The sequence below is a fragment of the Callithrix jacchus genome, chromosome 4 (genome assembly GCF_049354715.1).
Source record: "Callithrix jacchus isolate 240 chromosome 4, calJac240_pri, whole genome shotgun sequence".
Taxonomy (NCBI): Eukaryota; Metazoa; Chordata; class Mammalia; order Primates; family Cebidae; genus Callithrix; species Callithrix jacchus.
This window is the reverse complement of record NC_133505.1, coordinates 13,877,184-13,904,979: the sequence shown is the minus strand read 5'-3', so window position 1 is coordinate 13,904,979 and position 27,796 is coordinate 13,877,184. Positions and strand designations below refer to the sequence as shown.

Genomic DNA, 27,796 nt, shown 5'->3' with positions numbered 1-27,796 from the left:
CTCAGCCTCCCTAGCAGCTGGGACCACAGGCCCCCACCACCAGGCCCACCTAATTTTTGTATTTTAGTAGAAATGGGGTTTCACCATGTTGACCAGGATGGTTTCTATCTCTTGACCTCGTGATCTACCCACCTGGGCCTCCCAAAGTGCTGGGATTACAGGCGTGAGTCACAGCGCCCATCTATTTGAGTGTTATCAAAGTGCTTATGAAGACCTTGGTCTTTCTGGTTCTCCTTTTCCAAAAAGCAACTAGAAATTCATTTGTTTCAAGAAGTTTCCCTCAGCGGGTGGAAGGCGAGGGCTCGCACTCAAGCCAGAATACCAAGGAAGTCCTCTTGAGATAGAGAACACAGTTCTTATATGCAAATCTCAGAAAATGGCAACTCCATTTTTCCACCTGTTCAAGCCCAGAACCATTGGCGGGATCTTGACTCTGTTGTTGAGACCCCACATCCAATTTGCCAAAAATCAAATTAGATCTACCTTCAAAACATATCCAGAATCTGACCATTTTTCAGCCCTGGGACTGCTACCACTGGTGTTAAACCACCACTGATGAAGATCAGGGTTACTGCGGCAGCCTCCGAAGTTGGCCCTTGCTTCCCCAGTTACCAGCCCACACCACACTTTACTCTCAGCATTGGTTGATGCCACAGCTCTGCTCAGTGGTGCCCAAGGGCTACCCCATAGTCAGGTAAAAGCCCCTCGTGGCTGGCAGGGCTACCCTTGATAGGTCCTCAGCTCTTCTCATCTCATCTCTCACCGTGCCTGCTCCCACATCACCAGGCTCACTATCCTCTTTGCTGGTCCTCAGACAAGCCAACTGTTCTCTTGCCTCAGGGTCTTTGTATTTGCTGTTCCCTCAGCTTGAAATGCTTTTCCCTCTAGTGTTCACATGGTTCACTTCTTCACCTTGTTCACGTTCTTTTTTTCTTTTCTTTTTTTTTTTTTAAGACTGTCTTGCTTTGTCACCATGCTGGAGTGCAATGGCATGCTCTTGGCTCACTGCACCCTCTGCCTCCCAGGTTGTGATTCTCTTGTCTCAGCCTTCCGAGTACCTGGGCCTACAGGCATGTGCCATCATGCCCAGCTAATTTTTGTATTTTTGGTAGAGACAGGGTTTCACCATGTTGACCACGATGGTCTCGATCTAGGTTTTTTTTTTTTTTTGAGGCAGAGTCTGGCTCTGTCACCAGATGCCAGGCTGGAGTGCAGTGGCATGATTTCGACTCACTGCAACCTCCACCTCCCGGGTTCAAGCAATTCTCCTGCCTCAGCTTCCTGAGTAGCTGGGACTATAAGCACACACCACCACACCCAGCTAATTTTTGTATTTTTTAGTAAAGACAGGGTTTCACCATGTTGGCCAGGATGGTCTCCATCTCTTGACCTCATGATCTGCCTGCCTCAGCCTCCCAAAGTGCTGGGATTACAAGTGCGAGCCACTGCACCCAGCCCCACTTCTTTTTTTCTAAGAATTAACTTCCTAATGAAGCCTGCTGTGAACACCCTACTGAAAACTCTGCTCCCTGACTTTCCTGGTCCCCGCTGCCCTGCTCATTTATCCCATACGTGTATCATCTTATAAGACTCTATGCCATCTAGTTTTTTTTGTTTGTTTATTGTCAGGAGGGCAGATTTTTTTTTTTTTTACTGTCTCATTCTTCTACAATAGTTCTTGGCATATGATAGACACCCACTAAATAGGCATTGACTATTAAATGAAGTAATCAATAATATTTTCCAAAACCTACTACGTGCAAAGTTCTATCAGCCTCAACACAATGATTATCTTATTAGGAGCTAATCCAAAACTAAGCCATGTAGTCCACGCTATGGTATAATACATACTCTCTTCACTTGACCTTTGCCTTTGCGTCTGCCATGACTGTTAAGGCTGAATTGGAATGAGCTGAGTCTCACATTCAGGCTTTGCAGATGTCATTTCATTTCATCCCCAAGAGGAGACTGTGAGATAGAGACCATGATTCTCACTTACTGGGTGATTAAACCAAGGCTTGCAGTGTAATGGACCTCACCAAAGTTCAAGGTCATCCAGCACTGGTTTCAAAGTGAAGTTATCCACCTATGCAGCCTGAGAATTGTTAGCAAGTCATTACCCGGATGAAATAGGACAGTTAGAGTCATAACACTGCATTGCAATCTTTTGGCTAAGAGACCATTTTTAATACCAATCTCTAGTTTTTGGATTATTCATGAATTATGAATAACACCTATATCACAGAAGTTAAAGCTAGTGATGCTTATTGAGAACTGAGTATTTCTCCATAAGCGAATTGGCTTCAGATCAACCTAAGTGGTGTCCCAACTAACAAAATTATATTCCAGCTTATAATTTTTACTCATGCTACGATGTGGGCTGGAAGTGACTCTCACTGGAAGTTCCTGCTTGAATTCCTAGAACCCTTTCCTATTAAAACCCTGTCTAAAGCATCCCATTACGGTAAGGACAAAGGAGATCATAAAAGGCCAACATGAATTCTCAGGCCTTATTTAATGACTTAATTTCCTTCAGTTACGCTGGGATCCCACAAGCTTCCCAGAATCCTCTTTGACCACAATCAAAGCACAGTGTCTGAAAGTAGCCTGGCCACACAAAATGTGCAAAACGCTATAACCTCTCCACAGCCTCACTCCTCTTTGCATTTGAGGGAAATGATTCTAGAAGCTGAAATAGACCAGAGTTCAACAGTCTGGGAAATTTGAAGAAGAAAAAAGAAAAAAAAAAACATCCAAGTCCTGCATTTGCAGAGATGTGAAGAGAACCCAGCTTTCTGAAGTTGGAAGGAAGTGAGAAGACCCTATTTGTGGCTGCAGGAGAGGAAAAGAAAAGGGACCCGCAAGGAAACTACCAACAGATGGTAAATACATTTTTAATTCTTCTGTCATACTGTGTGGACTTGTGCACATTTGTCCTGCTGTGTTAGGCTCCCGAAATAGCCAGCCATGGAATTGCAGAACAGTTCTGCTGCAATCTGAGATTTAGGAAACCATGCTAGCTGACAAAACAGGAAAGGCTCATAGTAGGGTGTAGTGGGTTTGCTCCCAGTTTGCAGCTCCTCTATGTGGCATCTGCTGTCCTTCTTAGTGCAGGAAAATTCTCTCACATGCCAGGTCTCATTGGTGATGTTTTGCAACATACTATCTCAAATTGCCCTCCAAGCCCTAGTTAAAATTTTTAAATGTAGGCCAGACATGGTGGCACACACCTTTAATTCCAGCACTTTGGGAGTCTGAGGTGGGCAGATCACCTGAGGTCAGGAGTTCGAGACCAGTCTGCCCAACATGGAAAAACCCCATCTCTACTAAAAAAAAAAAAATAGAAAAATTAGCCAGGCTTGGTGGTGGGTGCCTGTAATCCTAGCTACTCAGGAGGCTGAGGCAGGAGGATCACTTGAACCTGGGAGGCGGAGGTTGCAGTGAGCTGAGATTGTGCCACTGCACTCCAGCCTGGGCAATAGAGCAAGAATCTGTCTCAAAAAAAAAAATTATTAAATGTTGACACTATGCATATGATAACTCTCAAAGGTTAAAGAGAGTGAGAGCCGTCGATTAATGAATTCTGAGTCCTCCAGGGAGTATCACAAACACACGTGGCAGCCCAGAGCTCTTCACCGTGTCTTCCTCACACTTTCAGTTGTGAAATAATGTTCCCATGGAATGTAATGGGAATTCCAGTGCCAGAAAATGGGTTGTTCTACAAGAATCTAAGGAGGTAGGACACGAAAGCACATTGAGTTGACTCCACATCTGAGAAGTGACCAGTGATTGGTACCAGGAATGAGTTAGGTTCCCAAACCCGACACCATCTCTTAGTGCATCTGCAGAAAACAAAAAACAAAAAAAAGTATTGATGAATCTAACTGGATGCAGAATAACGAGGAGAGGGTCGCCTGTTACTTACTTACAGTGTAAAAAATATAGCTATGCAATACCATTTTGTTAGAACTGGAAGGATCCTTACAGAATCTAGTTCCTTTTTTTTTTTTTTTTTTTTCATTTTATAGACAGGAATCTGAGCCAAAGAGTTGCAGGAAATTGGCAAAGATCATACAACTAATTCATGGCAAATTCAGCACTGGAACCTAAGATGTCGCCCTCCTAGTCCTGTGTTTGCTCTCCTCTAGCCCTCATTGAAGGTGGACACTGCTGTGATGAGCAAAACCCAATTCTAGAAGACCTCAATCATGGCAGCCCTCGTGCTTGGGTTCTTATGAAGCAAGATGATGGTGTTTCTGTCTGGTCTGTAGATGTTTGGGAAACTGGTTGTTATTCTTTACAAGTAAGGTTTCAAGCTAAAATAGATTTGTTAATTTCTGTCCTAAACCCCTGTTGGTTGTCTAGATTATATAGCTACCATACTATTTGTCACAGCTGGGATCCTCTTTTCATGAAATACCAGGGAAGATTGGTGGATAAGGATTAAAAAGCATTGGCAGAGGAGACTGGGAGACTTACACAATTACTTCCCACCCCGTGCCTTCCTGGTCTAAGAACTTCTCCCAGCCTCTTTTGGAGAGAGAGGTAAGTGGGAGGAAAGGAGACTTTTATCTTTTTAGTAAACGAAAGGATAACAAAAACTTTAGTACTGCTCAATTGGATGAAATCTTGATTTCACATGGTTTAAGTTTCTACAAGACTAAATATATTCTTTGTTCAGTATTACTTATATATTCATAGATAACTTTTCCGGTGGATACATATGTAGTTCATTAATAAAAACTCTTCTCAATCAGCTGTTTTTGAAGAGTGTTCTTTCCCGTTTTCTAGAAAGTTAATCAGTAAGCTCTTCAATAGCTCGTTTGGCAGTAAGGTCTCTTAACTTTTGCAATTCTAGTCAACATTTTGCTTTGTTGTTTTGCAAAATATTTCAGGAATATTTTATGCTACTTTTGTTATTGTTGTTTCTGTTGTTTTTGAGACAGTGTCTTGCTCTGTCACCCAGGCTGGAGTGCAGGGGCATGATCCTGGCTCACTACAGCTTCAAACTCCTGGACTCAAGCAACCTTCCTGCCTCAGCCTCTGAAGTAGCTGGGACTACAGACGTGCACCACCACACCTCGCTAATATTTTTTTCTTTTTTGTAGAGATGGGAGTGTCATTATTGTTACTGAGGCTGGTCTTGAACTCTTGGGCTCAAACAATCCTCCTGCCTTGGCTTCCCTAAGTGTTGGGATTACAGGTGTGAGCCATTGCACCTGGCCTTATTTTTGTGGTGGCAAAAAAATTCTACGTGTTAGATATACATATGGAAATTTTTGTTTTGAGAATTAATTTTATCATTTTGAATGTTCTTAGAAATTTACTGTCTATCTCCATGGTCTAGTAATGGATTTGGAGGTGGAGGAGGGTAAGAATGATATTAACTGCATTATTTTCAGTAGAGCAGTAATGAAGGCACACTTTAAGTTATTTCATTCTTATGATCCAAATTTGATTATCTAGCTAAGATCACTGGGGACATTTGAAACTTTAATAATTACAGCTCAAGGCCTCAGGAAAAAAAAGAAAAAAGAAAAAAAATTACGTTTACTACACATTCACACAGACTTTCAGAGAGTTACCAAATGAGGGCCTGCTTGGCTGATTTAAAGAAATAGATTGATATCAAGATTCCATTTTAAGAGTTCAAGCTCTGTTGACATAAAAACAAAAGCTAGATTTAAAGCATTGCTTTGTATAGAACGGTTAAATATTGCTTGTTTGAGAGAATAAAAAATGTAAGCTATTGATTTTAGCTTTCCTTTTTGGAGGGCGGCTTTAGGATTTTTCCCCTAGAAAGTTTGAGGCCATGATTTTTGCTACAAGTACCCTGTTCCCTTACGTGCCAGCACAGCTTGGAAGCTGCCTCTGCTTCTAGGTCAAAGGCTCTCTCTCTCCCTCTTGCCAGATGCCAGTTTCATGCTTAGACTCCCATGATCCTCAGAAATAAATCAACTTTTCAGTAAAATCCAGTGACAGCTCTGTTTTATATAAAAGCATGCGGCCTGAAGATGTAATACAGTTTTGTGTTTTAGGGGGACCAGAAAAGAAAGAAAGCACCCAAATTGCTGAGAGACAGTTTCAAGTGGAGTAGCCATTACGAAAGCCAGAGGGTGGCTTGCAGGTATCGTACCCACTCTTCCTGCAGCCGGTCCAACCCCCGCACGTAGTACTCACACAGCAGAAACCGTGGAAGTACAAATCGTTCTACAGTGTTCTCATCCTTCTGTAGCACTGGTTAGTAGCATCCATGAACTGAAGAAGTGTTGATCAGGTCAGCTCCCCCAGGCCAAAATTTCCACCTTGTGGAAAGAAACACATGAACAAATTCCTCTCCATACAACAACACAAAAAAATCTCACATGGTTGGACAATACAAAAGAGGCAAGACATAAAAGAATGCTTGTTGGTCGGGCGCGGTGGCTCACGCCTGTAATCCCAGCACTTTGGGAGGCTGAGGCGGGTGGATCACCAGGTCAAGAGATCAAGATCATTCTGGCCAACATGGTGAAACCCCGTCTAAAAATACAAAAAATACTAAAAATACAAAAATCAGCTGGGCATGGTGGCGTGTGCCTGTAGTCCCAGCTACTCGGGAGGCTGAGGCAGGAGAATGCTTGAACCTGGGAGACGGAGGTTGCAGTGAGCAGAGATTGTGCCATCGCACTCCAGCCTGGCGCCTAGCAACAGAGCGAGACTCTGCTTCCAAAAAAAAAAAATGCTTGCTCTACTGTTCCGTTTGTACAAAGTTCAAAACTATGAAAAGCGGATCAGTTGTGTTACACTAATTATAAATGTTTACCTTTGATGAGGAGAGAGGATTAAAATTAGAATGGGACATGATGGTGGCTTCTAGGGTGCTAGAAAGTTCTGTCTTAACCTGGGTGGTGGTCACAGAGGTGTGTTCACTTTGTGACAATGCATTTAGAATAGTGCTATTCTAAAATATTAGAATAGGGCCAGGCATAGTGGCTCATGCCTGTAATTCCAGCACTTTGGGAGGCTGAGACAGATGGATCACCTGAGGTCAGGAGTTCAAGACCAGCCTCGCCAACATGGCAAAACCTCCTCTCTACTAAAAATGCAAAAACTAGCAGGCATGGTGGCAGGTGCCTGTAATCCCAGCTACTCAGGAGGCTGAGGCAGGAGAATTGCTTGAACCTGGGAGGTGGAGGTTGCGGAGAGCCAAGATGGCACCATTGCACTCCAGCCTGGGCAACAGAGCAAGACTCCATGTCAAAAAAATATAGCATTTTGGCTGGGCGCGGTGGCTCATGCCTGTAATCCCAGCACTTTTGGAGGCCGAGGCGGGTGGATCACGAGGTCAAGAGATGGAGACCATCCTGGCCAAAATAGTGAAACCCCGTCTCTACTAAAATACAAAAAAATTAGCTGGGCGTGGTGGCGCACGTCTGTAGTCCCAGCTACGTGGGAGGCTGAGACGGGAAAACTACTCGAACCTGGGAGGCAGAAGTCGCAGTAAGCTGAGCCAAAAAAAAGAATTAAGCAAAGTTCAGGAAAGAAGACACAAAACCCCGTGGTAGGGCGGTGGAAACTCTTATGCACGGCTTCAGAGAGTTAATTGCAACTGCTGTTCTTGGTCGACTGTTTGGCATTATTTACTGAAGTTAAAGACATGCATATTCAGTGATCTGGATTTCCACCCTTGGGTAATATCCAAGAGAAATATGTACATGTGAGCACCAGAAGAACAGCAACTCTATTCATAACAACCCAAACTGAAAACAAGTCAAAATATCAACAGTAGAGTAGATAAATAAAATGTCATATATCCAAACTTGAAATACCATACAGCACTGAAAACAAATGGGCCACAGTACTCTCACGGCATGGATGAAACTTAAAAATTAAATGGGCCGGATGCAGTGGCTCATGCCTGTAATCCCTGCACTTTGGGAAACTGGGGCAGGAGGATCACCTGGGGGTCAGGAGTTCGAAGCTAGCCTGGCCAACATGGTGAAAACCCATCTCTGCCAAAAATACCAAAATTAGCTGAACTTGGTGGCAGGTGCCTGTAATCCCAGCTACTCCAGAGGCTGAGGCAGGAGAATCGCTTGAACCTGGGAGGCGGAGGTTGCAGTGAGCCAAGATCACACCATTGCACTCCAGCCTGGGCAACAAGATTGAAACCATCTCAAAAAAAAAAAAAAAATTAAATGGTGAAAGGCAAAAACCATATGCTTCCATATACAGTACTTAAAGTTCAAAAAGTAGAAAAAGTATAGTATTTAGCACTGTCTAGTGATGAAACAATGAAACCAAGCAAGGTCTTGCTGTTGCCCAGGCTGGAGTGCAATGCTGTAATCGTGGCTCACTGCAGCCTCAGCTTCCTGTGCTCAAGTGACCCTCCTGCCTCTGCGTCCCAAGTAACTGGGACTATAGATGCATGTCACCATGCCCAGCTAATTTTTAATTTTTTGTACAGACAGAAGTCTTTCTGTGTTACTCAGTCTGGTCTCCAGCTCCCGGGTTCAAGCAGTTCACCTACCTCATCTCTCAAAGTGTTGGATTACAGGCATCCGCGCCATGCCCAGCTCTGTTCTATTTCTTGACTTGAGTCATGGTTATGTGAATGTTTATTTTATAAAAATGTATTAAGTTGTACTTTTCTATATCATGTACTTTCCGGAATGTATGTTATATTTCACAGTAAAAAGGGTATTAAAAAATCCCATGAAACCCAATTATTTAGATATAGTTATAAATTGAACACCTTGATGTATGTATACTCCCAGAACACCTTTAATGCAATACACTCTGTCCACATTGCTTTGTAGCCTTTTTTTTTTTAATTAATGATATGCCCTCTCAAAAGAATTTCTCTTTAGATTTTTTCCATTTCCACTTAATTTTAACTAAAAGTAAATATCATACAAGCTTTATACCCCTCTGGAAGCCTAAAGCCATCGAGTGGCTTTCAGGAAATTAGGTTGCTTTAGCCTAAGCTACATTGATTCATAAACCAATCTACAGGATTTTGCCATAGCTCATGGGAGACTTTTCTTTCTCTGTTAATAATGCTGCTGCTTCAACAGAGGAAAGCCTCTTTCCACCTCTTCAGAGTGCTAGCTCTGCAAAAGGACAGGCCAAGCAATGAGGGGAAAGGCCAGCATAGGGGAGGAGGGGGTGGGTTTAGCTTGGGGCAGGGAAGGGAGATCATCTTACAACTGGTTGCAATGTCCGCCATGCCGAGCTCGTGCGGAGGCTCTCCTAGACAACAAAAGGAAGCAGATTTTCGAAGTGATCTAGGAACTAACTTTTAAAAAAGTAGTTCCATTGCTTTTTCTTGCCCCTGGGATGGGGCCAGTGTGTTTCCCTCTGCCTGGAACGCACTCCCCTTTCCCTCTGTCCAATGCCTGCTCTCCTTCACCGTTTTCATCATGGTAGCCATTCACAGTCAAAGAACCCGTCAATGAGCATCCAAGCCCGATGGGGACCACGCGAGAACCTCATGGCCCCCTGTACTTACCCAGCCACAGCATTCATTAGAATTTACTATTTTCTCGTCTACAAACACTCTACCAATCTGTAAACTCCACGCACACAAGGTCAGTCTGTTTCACTGCTGTCATGCTGAGCACCAGGATATATTGGGCCTCAATAATATATTCCTTGGATGCACGAAAATCAGTGTGAAGTGTGAAGTGAGATGGGATCTGGGGTGGGGGAAGGATTTGCTTTATATGTATTTGTTTGTTAATTTTAGAGACAGGATCTAGCTCTGTTGCTCAGGCTGGAGTGCAGTGGTGTGATCATAACTGACTATAGCCTGCAACTGCTGGGCGCTAGTGATCCCCCTGCCTCAGCTGTAGCTAAGATTTCAGGTGCACACAACCATACCTGGCTACTTTTCTTTCCTTTTTTCCTTTCCTTTCCTTTCTTTTTCCTTCCTTCTCTCCTTCCTTCCTTCTTTCTTGCCTGCCTTCCTTTCCTTTCTTTCTTTCTTTTCTTTCCTTCCTTCCTCCCTCCCTCCCTCCCTCCCTCCCTCCCTCCCTCCTTTCTTTCTCTCTCTCTCTCTCTTTCTTTCTTTCTTTTTGATGGAGTCTTTCTCTGTCACCCAGGCTGGAGTGCAGTGGCATGATCTCGGCTCACTGCAACCTCCAATTCCCAGGTTCAAGCAGTTCTCCTACCTCAGCCTCCCAAATAGCTGGGATTACAGGTGCATGGTGCCACAACCAGCTAATTGTTTTGTATTTTTAGTAGAAACAGAGTTTCATCATGTTTGCCAGACTGTTTTTGAACTCCTGACCTCAAGTGATCCACCCGCCTCAGCCTCCCAAAGTGCTGGGATTACAGGCATGATCCACTGCACCCAGCCACCTGGCTAATCCTCTAAAGTGGGTCTTGCTGTGTTGCCCAGGCTGGTCTCAAATTCCTGGCCTTATGCAGTTCTCCTGCCTTGGCATCCCAAAGTGCTGGGATTGCCGGCATGAGCCACTGCACCTGGCCAGGGAGGGATTTAAACTATGCTTCCCCAGTCCCTTCATCTGTACAGCACAAATGGCTTCAGGTTGTCCAATGCAAAGAAATATGCTAACACAGGATGGCACAAAATTAAAACATCTACAACTCTTCAGTTTCAAATACCTACTGGTAACAGAAGTTTGCATTCGTATACTCTTTGATATCAAACAGTTTCACAGATTATACAATTTCGGCAACAAAGTCTCTGAGGCAAACTGGGATGATGTTAATACCACCATTTTGCAGATTAGAAAATTGTCTGAGAAAGGGTAAGTACTTAGTCCCACATTGCATGATCAGTTTCTAGTGCAAGCTACAGACTAGTGACCCCTTAGGTGCTTGAAGGGAAACAGAGTGTGTACTGCATACAGATATATTTTCAGGGACAAGGGACGTGAAATAATGTGACATCTTTCTGAGTTTTATCCTCAGTAGATATTTTTTTCTCCGTTGGAGTGCATCAAGAGAGAAAGGTAAAAAGTCACATGTTCCTCACATTCTTTATGCAACAGTAGTTAAAAGACATTAATCTGGACCAAGTGCATCTATCAAACATAAAAAGATTTCATCATGTGCTGACAGTGGGGAAATGGTTTTGGCTTTTGCTGTCTTGCCCCTTCTCTTCTCTGAACATAAGCTCATTTTCTTGTGGTGATCTTGGCAGAAGAAATACAGTAGTAGGACAAAGGGGTTGGAAGAAGAGAAAGAAAAGAAAAGTAGATGGTCAGACATCGACAATGCGAACAGGAGAAAGGGGTGGAGAGCAATGGGGTGGGGTCAAGGGAAGGACCCACAGCAAGCTTTGATTGTCCAAGTCGTGCTCTTTAAGAAAACCAGCGGCAGCTGCATCACCTGGGATCTGGTTAGAAATTCAGAATCTCAGCCCCCAACTCAGACTTACTAAATCAGATTCTGCATTTTAACAAGATCCCCAGGTACTTCCTATGCACAATACAGCTCAAGAAGCCCTTAGTTGCCCCCAACCAGTCTGAGCCAGTCCTGATGAGTGTCATCAGCCTTAGACCTATTAATAGATGAAACTGGTTTGGTTGCCTAGAGACATGGAAATCTGGTTGCTCCGTTTAGACTCCAAGCCTTACTGTTCTCTTACCACTTTGGCCAAAGCCTTGTGACTCCTGATCTGCCTCAGTTTCTCTGCTGAGTATTTCAGTTCTCTGCAGAGGTTGGATCGTTGTACTGAATCCCAGCCCCCTGAGCCTGGGTCCTGATTCTCTGCCAAACTTTGGCTCTCCCCCACCCTCCCTTGGGAAGCAGGATGTGATTTCCTACTCTGGTGGCATCTTCTGGCTCGCGGCCCGCTGTGGCTGGACTGACCACCTGGAACCATGCCTGATTGTGAGTACTGTCACCTGGACATCTTCCAGAACTGTGCTCTGCCGGCAGATAAGACTGACTCTGATATCCACACAGTCTGGGCCTCTGAGCTACTCACACCCTTTGACAGCTACACATGACCTCCCTGGCTGCCCCTTGGAGATTGGCTAGCTTCTGGCCGGCTGGGTCTTGCTCCCCTTCCCACTGGTTCATGTTGATGTGGTCCTGGCCTGCTCTGTACCCAAACGTCTCCTACAAAACTGGGGGAGGCCCTTCCCTCTATTCACATCTGTGACTCCATGGGCCTGTTTCTGTGTGGGCCTTGAAATTCCAAAGACTATTCTTGTAGTTCTTGAAGTAAAAGCTATTCTAAAAGTCCTAGATGACTTCGTACAAACAGGCTCAATGGTTTTGCATAGCTTGTATTTTTGGCCCTTTTTCCAAGGTGGGGAAAAACTTCTTTGTTACCTGACTTACTTTATCAACACAAGGCCAATCCATACAGAAACTTGATAATTTCTCTGGTTATCACAGAAACCAGAGACTGTTGACTGTTTGACTGTTGGTGTTGTACCTCCTGCCATGCTCAATTTATGGTGGTACATTACACCAAGTGTATCACATCTGCCACTGTGTTTTAAGCCAGCATAAAAATGCCATGAAGTTCAGAACAACCAGGTTGGCTGTCGGCGAGGAGGCCAATTTGTAAATGAACATTACTCTCCATCCATTAATGAATAATAGAGCATGATTTATTTACAATGGTTGCATCTTTTTTTTGAGATGGAGTCGTCTCGGTCTGTCGACCAGGCTGGAGTGCAGTGGCGCAATCTTGGCTCACTGCAACCTTTGCCTCCCGGTTCAAGTAATTCTGCCTCAGCCTCCTGAGTAGCTGGAATTACAGGCACGTGCCACAATGGTTGGCTAATTTTTTGTATTTTTTGTAGAGACGGGGTTTTACTGTGTTAGTCAGGATGGTCTCAATCTCCTGACCTGGAGATCTGCCTGCCTTGGCCTCCCAAAGTGCTTGGATTATAGGCGTGAGCCACTGGCCAGTTGCATTGTTTTTATTCCTAAAAATTATGCTCGTGGTGATTATAAATAAAGGGGTGAGGGGAGAAGAAGAAAGAAAACAGAAAGAAGGAAGTGTGGCAGCACCCACAGTAGCTAAGTAATGGTGTGGGAGTTGTTTCCATTATTTACATACATAACACTTTTCACAAGAATCCAAATGTCTTACAAAAGAAAATACAACACAAATTGCAGTAAGACTCAGCAACACAGTAAGATATAAAGAAAACAATTACTCAAAGGCAGATTTAGATCTAACAGAAATCATTTGCCTAGAAAGAATGGAAAAGTATCCATTGACTCAATTTGCTCATATAAAGGTATGTGCAGGGTGGTGTTTGCCAGGTAATATGCAAAATAGAGGTAAAAGATAGTAATAAAAGTATGTCTAATATCATTTGAATAAGAAATATCTATTATTTAAGGAAGCCACTCCAACTTCTAAAGTTGTATGACAATCTCATTGACTTAGCAATTACACATACACACACACACACACACACACACACACACTTTCCAAAAGGCACTCTTGGCTGCGCAAAATAAAAGGTCCTAGCAAGAAATTACTCAAGACTAGAAAGATTATAAATAGATAGGAAAAATAAATTTTCATTAGCCAGTCATGGTTCAGTTTCATTGCACCTTTCTTAGGGACCAGATTTACTCAGGATAGACGTTAATTGATAATCATGAAGAAATTATATTAGAAGTTTGAGTAAAAGCAGCAGTTTTGACGGATAATCATGAAAGTACCCCTTTAGTTGATTTCAGTTTTGTGTCTGCTTTTATATCATAATTTGAACAAGCTTCCTTCCATTTAAACAACCATTCAAACTTTGGGAAAAAGGGAAGTCCAATATAGGGATTTTTTTTTCCCTCCAGGGAAAATCGCAAAAATGTTGCAGAAGCTTAAAACCTGATAATTCTACAGAACATCACATCACTACCAATGCTATTACAACATTAGTGTGTGTAGTTACAGTCAAACCACTCACAATTACGAGGTCATTTGTCTTCTTTGTGTCTCTTTTGTTTCCACAAGTCACGTGGTGAAATCAACAAATACTACATCATCTCTCTGAGGATTCAGCTGTGGAAAAAGCAGCCACTTGCTCATCTTTAGGGTAGCTATTATTAGCTTGCTTTGATTTTCTCATACGATACATACTCATGCTTATTAAGCTGTTTGCATGCTGCCTTTGTCATATTTTTCCATGGATATGCTATTGCTATGCAGTGCACTCAGGTGAAACCCAGAGGTACCATTTCCATAGGCCTTTCTAAAATCAATCCTTCTATCTTTTGAAACATGATTTTAAAAAAATACATGCAACATCTCATTTGCAACAATAGTGAAGATTTCTACAGAAAATATTACTGGATCAGCACTAGATTTAATAGTATGGACCCACATTCCTCTGCCAAAAATGCTTGTCCACCCAGAATTTGTGAATATGACCCTATTTGGAAATAAGCTCTTTGCAGATATAATCGAGTTAAGATGGTATCATAGCAAATTAAAGTGAGTCCTAAATCCAGTAGCTGATATCCTTACAAGAGGGCCATGTGGAGACACAGATACAATGGGGAGAAGATGGCCACATTAAGACAGAGGCAGAAACTGCAGTGAGGCAACTACCAGCCAAGGAATGCCAAGGCTGCCCAGTAGCCAGCTGAAGCTGGGAGAGAGGCTTGTGCTATGGACTAAATATTTGTGTCTTCTGAAAATGCATATGTTGAAATACTAACCCCCAACTTCCAGTACAATAGTATTAGGAGGCAGGGCCTTTAGGTCATGAGAGTGGAGAACTCAAAAATATGATCATTGCCCTTCTTAGAACAGATGCAAGAGAGATTACCATTGTTTTTCTTGGCCATGTCAGGAGCAAGAAGATAGTCATCTGCAAACTAGGAAAAGGGCCCTCACCAGACATCAGATCTGCCAGCACTTTGATCTTGGGCTTCCCAACCTCCAGGAACTGTGAGAAGTCAACATTCACTGTTCAAGTCACCCAGTCTATGGATTCTGTTACAGCATCCCTGCCTGGCAAAGACAGCTTAGAACAAATTCTACCTCACAGCCTTCAAAGGGAGTGTGGCCCTGCCGAAACCTTGATTTTGGAATTCCGGCCTCCAGAATGTGAGAGAATAAGTTTCTGTGTCCTAAGCCACACGGTTTGTAGTGTTGCGCTGTGGCAGCCCCAAGAAACCAATACAACTCTCAACCTTTGTACTGTGAAATAAGTAAGTCAATTATACAAAGACATCATGCTGGCTTTTCTGTAAATGATGAAAACAGGGAAGGCAAAGGCTACTTGTCACAATGAGGAGGCAAGTTTGTACCAAAGGTGTGATTAGAAATTGGTCAACATCACTAATCATTAGAGAAATGCAAATCAAAACCATAATGAGATACCATCTCACACCAGTCAGAATGGCTATTGTTGAAAAGTCAGAAAATAACAGATGTTGGCAAGATTGCAGAGAAAAAGGAGCACTTATACACTGTTGGTGGGAGTGTAAATCAATTCAACCATTGTAGAAAGCAGTAGGGCAATTTCTTGAAGAGCTAAAAGCAGAACTACCATTTAACCCAGTAATTCCATTACTGGTTATAATCACAGAGGAATATAAATTATTCTACCATAAAGACACATGCACACAAATGTTTACTGCAGCACTATTCCCAACAGCAAAGACATGGAATCTACCTAAATGCCCATCAATGACAGATTGGATAAAGAAAACGTGGTACATGTATACCATGGAATACTATGCAGCCATAAAAAAGAACAAGATCATGTATTTTGCAGGAACATGAATGGAACTGGAAGCTATTATCCTTAACAAACTAAGCAGGAACAGAAAACCAAATATAGCATATTCTCACTTCTAAGTGGGGGCTAAATTATTAAAACTAGTGAACACAAAAAAGGAAACAACAGACTCTGGGATCTACTTGAGGGTGGGAGGAGGGGGAGGAGCAGAAAGGATAACTATTGAGCACTGGGCTTAATACCTGGGGGATGAAATAACCTCTACAGCAAGACCCCCAAGGCACATGCTTACCTATGTAACAAACCTTCACATGTACCTCCAAATTTAAAGTAAAAGTTAAAAAAATTAAAAAATAAAACACTACTTGGCCCATTTAAAAAAAAAAAAAAGACATTGGTCATTCTAGCATCACAAGGCAGGCAAAACTATAAAAGAATGAAAGTTTCAGCGAAAGCACAAAGACACGGAGATCGTATTTTAAAGTGAGGTTGGAGAATCTCACTGTAAAATCTGCAAAGGAGGTTGTCAGAAACTGATTACACGGCTTTATGTTACATGGTGGGTTTATTTGTAAATAAAAAGTACATTAACAAATGGGAACTAGGGATAAGAGGAGAGGATTGTTCTGGGCAGAGTGCTCTGTGTAGTAGTACTAGACCGTCCTTAGTCTAGTAGCGGTAAAGACAGGGTGAGCGGTTCCCTTGGATGAGACGTGGGCCACCTGAATATGGTGAACAGAACTCAGCAGAGAGAAGTTAGAGGTGGTACCAGGTTCCTGGAGACTGAGGAAAGAGTAGATGATCAGCCACATTCATATGTACTCATCCCTCCATCAGAAAAAGCAGGTGATTCCACATTGAAATTCTAATTTTAATGGAAAAAAATGCAGTTGAAAGAGGTCCTACTCTGAGATGTCTCCAAAGAACTCATACAACACCAACGAAACAGATAATTTGAATACCCATCAAGGTAAGAGAACTCTGGTGCTTTAGAAGAGTACCAGGCAGGTAAGAACTGTCTTACTTCCCTTCCTCATCTTCCTCATGGTGCTCCAACTTTAGAGAAGTGTGAATCACCTTTGGAAAGATGAAGAGGGCCAGGCGTGGTGGCTTGCACCCGTAATCTCGGCACTTTAGGAGGCCAAGGTGGGAAGATAGCTTCAGACCAGGAGTTCGAGACCCACCTGGGATACAAAGCAAGAACTTGTCTCTAAAAAAATAAAAAATTAGTTGGGCATGGTGGTGCATGCCTTTAGTCTTAGGCACTTGGGAGGCTGAGGCAGGAGAATCACTTGAACCAAAGAAGTGGAGGTAGCAGCGAGGCAAGATCTCGCCACTGCACTCCAGCTTGGGCAACAGAGCAAGACCCTGTCTCAAAAAAAAGTAAACACTGTGAGCTGTGGAGGCACTCAGAAAAGGCCCCTGATCCATATGTCAAAGCTCATGGAGGGCTTGTTAATGGAGGTCACAGCCAAGTTGAGTCCTGAAAGTGAGGAAAATTTAGGAAGTATGTGTTCAGCAAACCCTAAGCCCTAAGTACTGTTCTATGGAAACATCACCGAGTGCAAGAGAGAGGGAAGAGAGATTGAGCCAGAGACAAGCAGGAGCCCAAACATGCAGGGATTTCCATACTATATTAAGGCATGTAGACTTACTTCATTCAATCAGAATATATATTATTCAACTGACTTAAAGTCAATGAGAAACTACTGAAGTATCTTCTGCAAGAGAATGATAAAGCCTAGTATCTCAGGTGTATCCGTCTAGTTGTAGTATGGAAAACGGCTTTGAGAGGTATAATACAGGCAAGAGGACCAGCTGGGAAAGTTATTAAAGTAATCCAGGTAAGAAAAGATGGAGGTAGAGATGGAAAAGGCAGAATAATTTTACAGCAATGTGTTATATTCTGAATTGTTCCCCCCACCAAATTCTTATGTTGAAGCCCTAAGCCCCAGTGTATTTGGAATGAGACCTTTGGAGATAATTAGATTTTAATGAGGTCATGAGTATGAGACACTTATGGTGGAACTAGTGTCCTCTTAAGAAGACACACCAGAGTGCTCTCTTTCTCTTTCTCATTCTGTTTCCCCTCCTGCCTTGTGAGAACAAAGCAAGAAGGCAGCCCTCTACAAACCAAGAAGAGCCCTCACTAGGAAGTAAATTGGCTTGCACCTTCCTCTTGGACTCTAAGCCACCAGATTGAGGAGAAAATAAATGTCTGTTGTTTAAGCCAACCAGTCTGTGTTATGTTGCTGTGGCAGCCCACGCTAACTGAGACACAATGGAAGTGGAATGAAAGATATGGTAATTTATTCAATATAGGAAATAGATGAGTGAGGAGTCAAGGGTTGGATGAGTGTTGAGGTTTAGCGTGCAAAAAGAAAAGTAGATCTAAAACAAGGAACACTGGCAAAGAAGGGGGACCTGATAGAGACCAAAGAAAGCAGCCAGAGAGGTTAAGGGAAAGCAGAAAAGGCTAGTGGGTGGGAATGTTTTCAAAAAAGAATATACAGATGTCAAGTGAGATCAAGTTGAAAGGTGTCTGCTGGCTTTGGCAATAAATATCTCTGCAGATCCTGGCAAGAATAGTTTAAATGTTGTGAGGGCAGAAAGGAAACTGCAGATGTTAAAAAGGGAATGGGATGTCATGAAGTAGAGACAGCAAGTATAGAAGGCACATTTCAGAATTCTGGCTCTAAAGTAAGGAAGAGGTGGAGAGGTGATAAGAAGCGGGGCAAGTGGATTTTTTTTATGGGGAGCTATGATGGGAGACAAGATCTTTAGGAGGAATGGTGCTGAAGAACAGTTAGAAGAGAGGCAACAATTGAGAAGTCAGGTTCCTAAGTGTGCAGGCTGTGATGGGCTAATAGCTCAGGTACACAGACTGGCTTTAGAAGGAGGGACTTTATCCTTCATCATGAAGGGAAAGTAAGGATGCTGCACTGGTCTGTTCTCACATTGCTGTAAAGAAACACCTGAGACTGGGTAATTTATGCAGAAAAGAGGTTTACTTCATTCATGATTCTGCAGGCTGTACAGGAAGCATGCTGCTGGCATCTTCTCAGCTTCTGAGGAGGCCTCAGGAAACTTACAATCATGGTAGAAGGCAAAGGGGGAGCAGCACTTCGCATGGCCAGAGAAGGAGCAACAGAGAGACAGTAGGGACGTGCCTCACATTTTTAAACAACAAGATCTTGTGAGAATTCACTCACTATCAAGAGAGTAGCACTGAAGGGATGGTGCTAAACTATTCATGAGAAACTACCCCAGTGACCCAATCACTTCCCACCAGTTCTTTGATAAGTCACAACAAAAGTGACCTTACTCCAGTTGTCAATAAATTCCTCATTTCCACTTGAGACATCATCAGCCTGGCCTTCACTGTCCATATCACTATCAGCATTTTGGTTAACCATTCAACCAGTCTCTAGTAAGCTCCACAGTTTCCCTCATCTTCCTGTCTTCTTCTGAGCCCTCCACACTCTTCCAACCTCTGCCTGTTACCCAATTCCAAAGCTGCTTCCACATTTTCAGGTATCTTTATAGCAATGCCCCACTCCTCAGTATTATATAATTTTCTATATGAGTCCACTCTTGCATTGCTACAAAGAAATACTCAAGACTGGGTAATTTATAAAGAAAAGAAAGAAATAGTCAAGACTGGGTAATTTATAAAGAAAAGAGGTTTAATTGGCTCATGGATCCACAGGATATACATAAAGCACGATGCTGGTATCTTCTTGGCTTCTGGGAAGCCCTCAGGAAACTTATAATCATGGCAGAAGACAAAGAGGGAGTAGCACTTCACATGGCCAGAGAAGAAGCAAGGCAGGGAGGGAGACACAACACCCACTTTAAACGAACTCACCATCATCAATATAGCACCAAGAGGGTGGTGCTAAACCATTCATGAGAAACTACACCTGTGATCCATTCACCTCCCACCAGGCCCCACTTCCAACATTGGGATTACAACTGAACAAGAGATTTGGGTGGGGACACATATTTAAAGCATATCAGATTGGTTCTTTGTATGTAGATGTGGAGATAATCCTACCCAATGGAATCCATTTTCTTCCCGAGGTAGCAGGTGAGAGTGAAATAGGTAGGGAGATGATAGAATAGGGGATTGAAGGAGGTGGCTTGAGTAACTGCCGTGAGGTGTGGGAGAGAGACAGAGTGCTGACCATAAACACAATAGGAACGTCCATCAGTGTGGAAGCAAGTTGAATTTGTACTCCAAGGAATTTTGATGCTCCCAATTCCCTCATCTATGCAATTTTCTCTTTCCTACTCAAGTAAATATGAAAAGAAGGCAGATAATTGGATTGTTACAAAGTTTGAATTTTGCTATGAATGAGAAAGAAGGACAACGTGAAAAAAGTTGAAGATTTTGGCAAAGAAAGTGCTCCAGATGAAAGATCATGGGATCTACTTAAATAGGGATGGAAGTGAATATGGGCAAAGGCTCACAGAGAACAAAGCAGTAAAGACAAGACACTGGACATTGTCATAAGGCAGAAAAACAGGTCTATTGAGTATAAAACAGTCACAGAGCTAGAAGCGAAAAGAAGAATTGAGTGATGTTTGAATTTAAGATTTTAGGGTACTATAGTTCTGGGTGGGCTTTGGTCCCAGGTGGCTGAAATGGAGTGAAAGTTAAGTTGAAAGTATAGTCGAGGAGGTCGAAGAATTTAAGTTAGGTGCTTGGAGTATTTCTACTTCCAGTAAGATGCAGTAGACATACTTTTCCCTAGTCCTCCTCCACGGTTCAACTAAAAAGCCATATATATATATATGAACCCCCAAGGTTCAACTAAAAAGCCATATACATACATATATATATATATAAAACGTAAGAAGACCAAAAGGGGAAAAAGGAAAGCTGGCCAGATAGGGATCTTGAGACTGGAGAAATGAAATGGTAGTGAATTCCCTGGATTTTCTTCTTGTCTCACATATTGCAGATTGGAGTGGAAGAAGCCAGCCAAAACAGTAATGGGAATGGACAAAAATAAAAAGCACCAATAAAGTCTGCTTTCTTTAGCCAAAGGAAGAGGAAAGAGGCAGTTTAGCAAGACAGAAAACTTTTAAACTGTAACCAGTTGAGTATAGCCAAACACCACAAAATAACTGTGGCCCACCATGGCCAGCCAAGGCCATGAGGAGAGCCTGTACTTCCACACTCTCCAGGTTATAACGAAGCATCCCACTGTTTTGCTCAGGTGGTGTCAGAGAAGACAGTTGAGCCCTAGGACCTTCACCCTTGTTGGGTGGTAACTAGTCCTCCTGTGCTCCTCATCCCCCATATGGTTTGAAACTAATTGGGAATATGGACTGAGACTTTGTGGCTGCAGTGACAAGGAATCCCTCCCTCTCCATCAGGATGGTGTGAGAGGAGGTCTAGGAGTACTGGAGGGTATCCCCACCGGATGGTCAAGGGAGGCCAAGTGGAGAACTTGAACTCCAACCCTCCCCTGGCAGTCATGAGGCAGCACTCTAAACCCCACGTTCTATAGAAGCAGTGTCATAGGAAGCCAGCTAAAATAGAAGGCTGACTATATAACACACTTATTATTAACTAGAGTCAACCTTCAATTTAAGTATTTATAGTGCAATATCAAGTTACATGTTTCATACAGTCACGTAATAATGATAGTGATACGTTGTGATGGATGGTATAGACTGTGGTTCCTAGGTTACAAACCTGTACAGCATGTGACTGTACTGAATACTGTAGGCAATTGTAACACAATGGTAAATATTTGTATATCTAAAGGCACAGGAAAAATGTGATACAAAAGATTAAAAAATGATACACCTGTATAGGGCACAAATGGAGCTTACGTGACTGAAAGTTGCTCTGGGTGAGTCAGTGAGTGGTGATTGAATGCGAAGGCCTAGAACATTATTGTACACTACTGTAGGCTTCATGAGCACTGTACACTTAGCTACACTAAATTTAGAAAAAAATTCTTTCTTTGATGATACATTAACCTTAGATTACTGTAATATGTTTACTTTATAAGCTTTTAAAAGTTTTTTTAGCTTTTTGGTTTTTTTTGTAGTAATACTTGGCTTAAAACACTGATACATTATAAAGCTATACAAAAATATTTTCTTTCTTTATATATTTATTCTGTAATTTTTCTATTTAAACACTTTTTCATTTATTTTTTAGTTTTTAAACTTTGTGTTAAAAACTAAACACAGGCTGGGTGTGGTGGTTCACACCTGTAATCCTAGCACTTTGGGAGGCTGAGGCAGGTGGATCACCTGAGGTCAGCAGTTCAAGACCAGCCTGGCCAACACGGTGAAACCCCGTCTCCACTACAAATACAAAAATTAGCCAAGCGTGGTGGTGGGCGCCTGTAATCCCAGCTACTTGGGAGGCTGAGACAGGAGAATCACTTCAACCTGGGAGGCCGAGGTTGCAATGAGCTGAGATCTGCCATTGCATTCCAGCTGGGCAATGGAGCAACACTCCATCTCAAAAAAAAAAAAAAAAAAAAAAAAAAAACACCAAAAAAAACCTAAGACACAAACGCACACATTAGCCTGAGCCTGTATGGGGCGGGATCATCAGTATCATTGTCTTTCATCTCCACATCCTGCTCCACTGAAAGATCTTCAGAGCCAATAACATGTATGGAACTGTCACCTCCTGTGATAACAATGCCTCCTTCTGGAATATCCCCTGAAGGGCCTGCCTGAGGCTGTTTTACAGATGCCCCAGCCTCCTGAATAGCTAGGACTACAGGCATGTACCACCATATTGGTCTAATTTTAAAAAGTTTTTTTTGGTAGAGATGGGGTTTCACTATGATGACCAGGTTGGTCTCAAACTCCTGGACTTAAGTGACCCTCCTGCCTTGGTATCCCAAAATGCTGGGTTTATAGTCATAAGCCACCATGCCTGGCCCAGTTGACATTTAAAAACATATATATATATGGAGAACACTTTTAAATAATGTTAAATAGTATAGTATTAATAAATACATAAACCAGTGACAAAGTCATTTATTGTCACTACCAAGTATTATGTACTCTACATAACTATATGTGATATACTTTTACACAACTGGTATCACAATAGGTTTGTGTGCACCTGCGTTGCTGCAAACATGTGACTAATGCTTTGTGCTACAATGTTATGACAGCTACAACATCACTAGGTGACAGAAATTTTTCAGCTCCATTATAATCATATGGGACCACCAGTGCATATACAGTCCATCATTGATGAAAACATTGCATATACAGTACATGGCTGTATATACAATTAATAGTATAGTGCTAATAAATATATAAACCAGTAATATTGTATTATACAGCACATGGTTATATATACATTGTTCATTTATCAATTATATCTCAATAAAGCTGGGAAAACTTTAAAATAAATTTTAAAAATGAAGTAATAAATAACTCAAAAATAAAGGTGTCAGCAGAGCCATGTTCCCTGTGAAGTCTCTAGGGAAGAATCCTTCCATGTGTCTTCCTAGTTTTTGGTGGCTTTTTTAAAATTGTACTTTAGGTTCTGGGGTACATGTGCAGATCATGCAGGATTGTTGCCTAGGTATATACATGGCAAGGTGGTTTGCTGCCTCCATCCCCTCATCACCTATATCTGGCATTTCTCCCCATGTTATCCCTCCCCAGCCTCCCCACCCACTGTTGTCCCTCCTCTAGCCATCCCCCAACAGACCCCAATGTGTGTGATGCTCCCCTGCCTGAGTCCATATGTTCTCATTGTTCAACACCCACCTATGAGTGAAAACATGTGGTGTTTCATTTTCTGTTCTTGTGTCAGCTTGCTGAGAATTGTGGTTTGCAGATCATCTATGTCCCTACAAAGGATGCAAACTCATTGTTTTTTATGGCTGTGTAGTATTCCATGGTGTATATGTGCCACATTTTCTTTGTCCAGTCTATCATTGATGGGCATTTGAGTTGGTTCCAAGTCTTTGCTATTGTAAACAGTGCCTCAATGAACATACATGTGCACGTGTTTTTATTAATAGAATGATTTATAATCCTTTGGGTATATACCCAGAAATGAGATTGCTGGGTCTAATGGTATTTCTATTTCTAGATCCTTGAGGGATTGCCACACTGTCTTCCACAATGGTTGAATTAATTTACACTCTCTGGTGGCTTTCTTATCCTTATCATTCCAATCTCTGCTTCTATCATGACGTGCCTCTCTTCCCCATATGTGTATCTGGTGTCCTCTTCTTATAAGGGCATTATTCATGAGATTTAGAGAGATGCTAATATAAATGTAACAAATGATACCTGCAAAGACCCTATTTCCAAATAAGGTCACATTTTAAGGTTCCAGGTGAACATAAACCTCAAACTTAATGATATAAGACAATCAAGAGATGGCACCAGGTATATGACAGATATGTTAGAATTATTTGACAAAGATTTTAAAGCATTGTAAAAAAGCTTCAATGAGGAAATTATAAAAACACTTAAAAATGAAAAAAATGGGCTAGGTACAGTGGCTCACGCCTGTAATCCCAGCACTTTGGGAGGCCAAGGCTGGTGGATCATGAGGTCAGGAGATTGAGACCATCCTGGCCAACATGGTGAAACCCTGTCTCTACTAAAAATACAAAAATCAGCTGGGTGTGGTGGCACACACCTGTAGTAACAGCTACTCAGAAGGCTGAGGCAGGAGAATCACTTGAACCCAGGAGGCAGAGGTTGCAGTGAGCCGAGACCCTGCCACTGCACTCCAGCCTGGGTGACAGAGCAAGACTCTGTCTCAAAAAAAAAGAAAAAGAAAAATAGAAAATCTCAGCAAAGAAAAAGAATATGTAAAAAGAATCAAATAAAATTTCCAGAACAGAAAGATAAAATAATCAAAATAAAAAGCTCAGTGGATAAGCTGAATGGGAAAGTAGAAAGTACAGGAGGAAAGAATCAGTAAACAGAAGATAGAATAGAAATTACCCATCTAAACAACAGAAAGAAAATACACCAAAAATAATGAATAGAGCCTCAGGCACCTGTAGGACTATAACAAAAGGTCTAACATTCACATCATCAGAATGTTTTGGTAGGGAGAGGAGAGGAGAAAGGGGACAGGATTGAAAAAAAAAATACTCAGAAATAATGGCTAAAAAGTTCCCAGATTTGGAAAAAGACACAAACCTATAGATTCAGAAAGGTGAGAAAATCCCAAGCATAATAAACTCCCCAAAAATACCCCCTGCAAAGCACATGACAGGCAAGTTTCTGAAAACTAAAGACAAAGAAAAAAGTCTTAAAAGCAGCAAAGAGAAATGACACCTTGCGGGAAAAAATAATTTGAATTACAGTGAATTTCTCCTCAGAAACTATGTAGCACAACATCTTTTAAGTTCCGAAAGAAAAAAAATTATCCACTTAGAATTCTCTAACCAGGGGAAATATCCTTCAGTCATGAAAGCAAAATCAAGACATTCTCAGATAAAAGAAAACTAAGAGAATTTGTTACCTGCAGACTCACCAAAAAGAAGGCTGAAGGAAGCCTTTTAAACATCAGAAGGTAGAAAAAGCCTGGTAAGCAAAAGTATGGGTAAATGTAATAGACTTTCTTTCTCCTCTTGAGTTTTCTAAATTATATTTAACCAATGTTATATAAAAATATAACATTGTCTGCTATGGTTCTAAATATATGTACAGGAAATAACTAAAGATAATTTTTTAAGAGGTGGGTAAACTGATAGAACAATCAGGCAGAAAATCAGCAAGGATATAGAAGAATCCAACAACCCCATCAAACCATAAAATCAAATTCGTATTTATAGGACAATAATAGAATACATTCTTTAAGTGTCCTTAGAATACATGCCAACATCAACCACATCCCAGGCCATGAAATGAACAACAATTTTAAAGAATTGAAATCATACACAGTTCTTTTTTTTTTTTTTTTTTTGAGACGGAGTTTCGCTCTTGTTACCCAGGCTGGAGTGCAATGGTACGATCTTGGCTCACCGCAACCTCCGCCTCCTGGGTTCAGGCAATTCTCCTGCCTCAGCCTCCTGAGTAGCTGGGATTACAGGCACGCGCCACCATGCCCAGCTAATTTTTTGTATTTTTAGTAGAGATGGGGTTTCACCATGCTGACCAGGATGGTCTCGATCTCTTGACCTGGTGATCCACCCGCCTCAGCCTCCCAAAGTGCTGGGATTACAGGCTTGAGCCACCGCGCCCGGCCCCATACACAGTTCTTGAACTACAATGGGATCAAACTAAAAACCAGTAAACAGAAAGAAAATCAAAAAATCTCCAAGCACTCAGAAACTCAACACTGCAGTTCTAAATAATTCGAGGATCAAAAAGAAAATCTCAAAAGAAATGGACGCATTGAACTCAATGAACATAAAACTACAACATAGCAAAATTGTGGGATGAAGGTAAAGCAGCCGGCAGGGACATTTACAGCACTAAATGTACATGTTAGGCCAAGGGAGAGAACAAAATCAGCAATCTAGGGTTTCACCTCAAACATGTAGAAAAGGAAGAGCAAAGCAAACTCGAAAAGAAAGGAAATATTGAAAATTGATGAAACTGAAAACAGAAAAACAAGAGAGAAAATCACTGATACAAAGAGCTGGTTCTTTGAAAAGATCAATACATTTGACAAACTTCTAATAATCCTGACAAAGAAAGAGGAGAGAAGATACAAATGAGCAATATCAGGAATGAAAGAAGTTATCACTACAGACCCTGCAGACACTGAAAGATGATAAGGGAACGCTATAAAAAAATCTTAAACATGGACAGTTGACAGTGCAGATAAAATGGACCAATTCTTCTAGAAGCTACCGCAACTGACTCGATACAGAATGAATAATTGAATAGCCCTATCATCTTTAAGAAAATGGAATTTGTAATTTAATAATTCTCCCCCCACCCCGACAAAGAAGTCTCCTGGCTTAAATGATTTCACTGGAAAATTCTACCAAACATTTAGGCAATTAGTACCAGTTTTACAATCTCTTACAGAAAATGAAAGAGGAGAAATCACTTCCCAATTCATTCTATGAAGCCAGTATTATCCTTACACCAATGCAGACAAAGGCAGTATCAAATAAAAAAAACTTCAGATCAAGAGTCTCATAGATATAGGGTGCAAAAATCTTTAACAAAATATTACAAATAGAATTCGGCAAACATACAAAGATGTCTACACCATGACTAAGTGGGGTTTACTCCAAGGATGCAAGGGGTTCGATATTTGAAAATTCATCAGTATAATCTATCGTATTAACAGGCATAGAACCCAGAAATAGACCCACACAAATATGTCAGTTGATTTTGACAATGGTGCAAACATGATTCAATGAAGGGAGGATAGCTTTTCCACAAATAGTGCTAGGGAACTGGACATTTATCAACCAAAAAATGGAAACTCCACCTTATACAATAATAAGCTTACAGTGCATCACAGACTTAAATATAAAACATAAAGTTACACATTTCACAAGAAAAAAATTAGAGTATCTCTCTGGAATCTAGGGCCAGGTAAACAAAAAGCACAATTCATAAAAGGAAAAATTGGCAAACTGGACTTCATAAAAATTAAAAACTTTCACTCTGTGAGAGACACAGGATGAAAAGAATGAAAAGACAAGCTGCAGACTGCAAGAAAACGTTAGCAAACCACACATACAACAAAGGCAAACGATCCAATTAGAAAATGGACAAAAGGCATGAACGGCATTTACCAACCGGAACACATAGATGGCAAATAACCACATGAAAACACGTTCAGCATCATTTGCCATCAGGAAAATGCAAGTTATAAAATCACAAGACAACTCTTTACACCTGTTAGAATGACTCAAATGAAAAATAACAACAACACGAATGCTGGGGTGGATGTAGACACATTGGATCACCTCTACATAGCTGGTGAGAATATAACCCCAAATGGTACAGTCATTCTAGAAAAGTTGCAGTTGCTTAAAAAAGTAAAGATGCAACTGCTTTATGACCCAGATGTTACATTCTTGAGCATTCATCCTGGAGAAATGAAGATTTGTGTTCAGACAAAAACCTGCACACACATTTATAATAGTGACTTTATTTGCAGTAACCCCAAACTGCAGACAACCTGGATA

The 27,796-nt window shown here is 41.6% G+C and overlaps 1 long non-coding RNA gene across 2 annotated transcripts in view; it reads right to left on the bottom strand.

Moving 5' to 3' along the window:
- Nucleotides 1–27,796, bottom strand: part of LOC103792253 (uncharacterized) — a 120,931-nt gene continuing 93,135 nt past the window's right edge. Inside the window, exons 5-6 of one of the 2 annotated variants that reach the window (XR_013533700.1) lie at nt 6,181–6,305; nt 1–3,842 (exon numbers count right to left, since the gene is read on the bottom strand). This is a non-coding gene — a long non-coding RNA (uncharacterized LOC103792253). Of the gene's footprint in view, nt 6,306–27,796 lie in introns of both variants that reach the window. The other variant, XR_013533699.1, reaches the window with a different exon arrangement.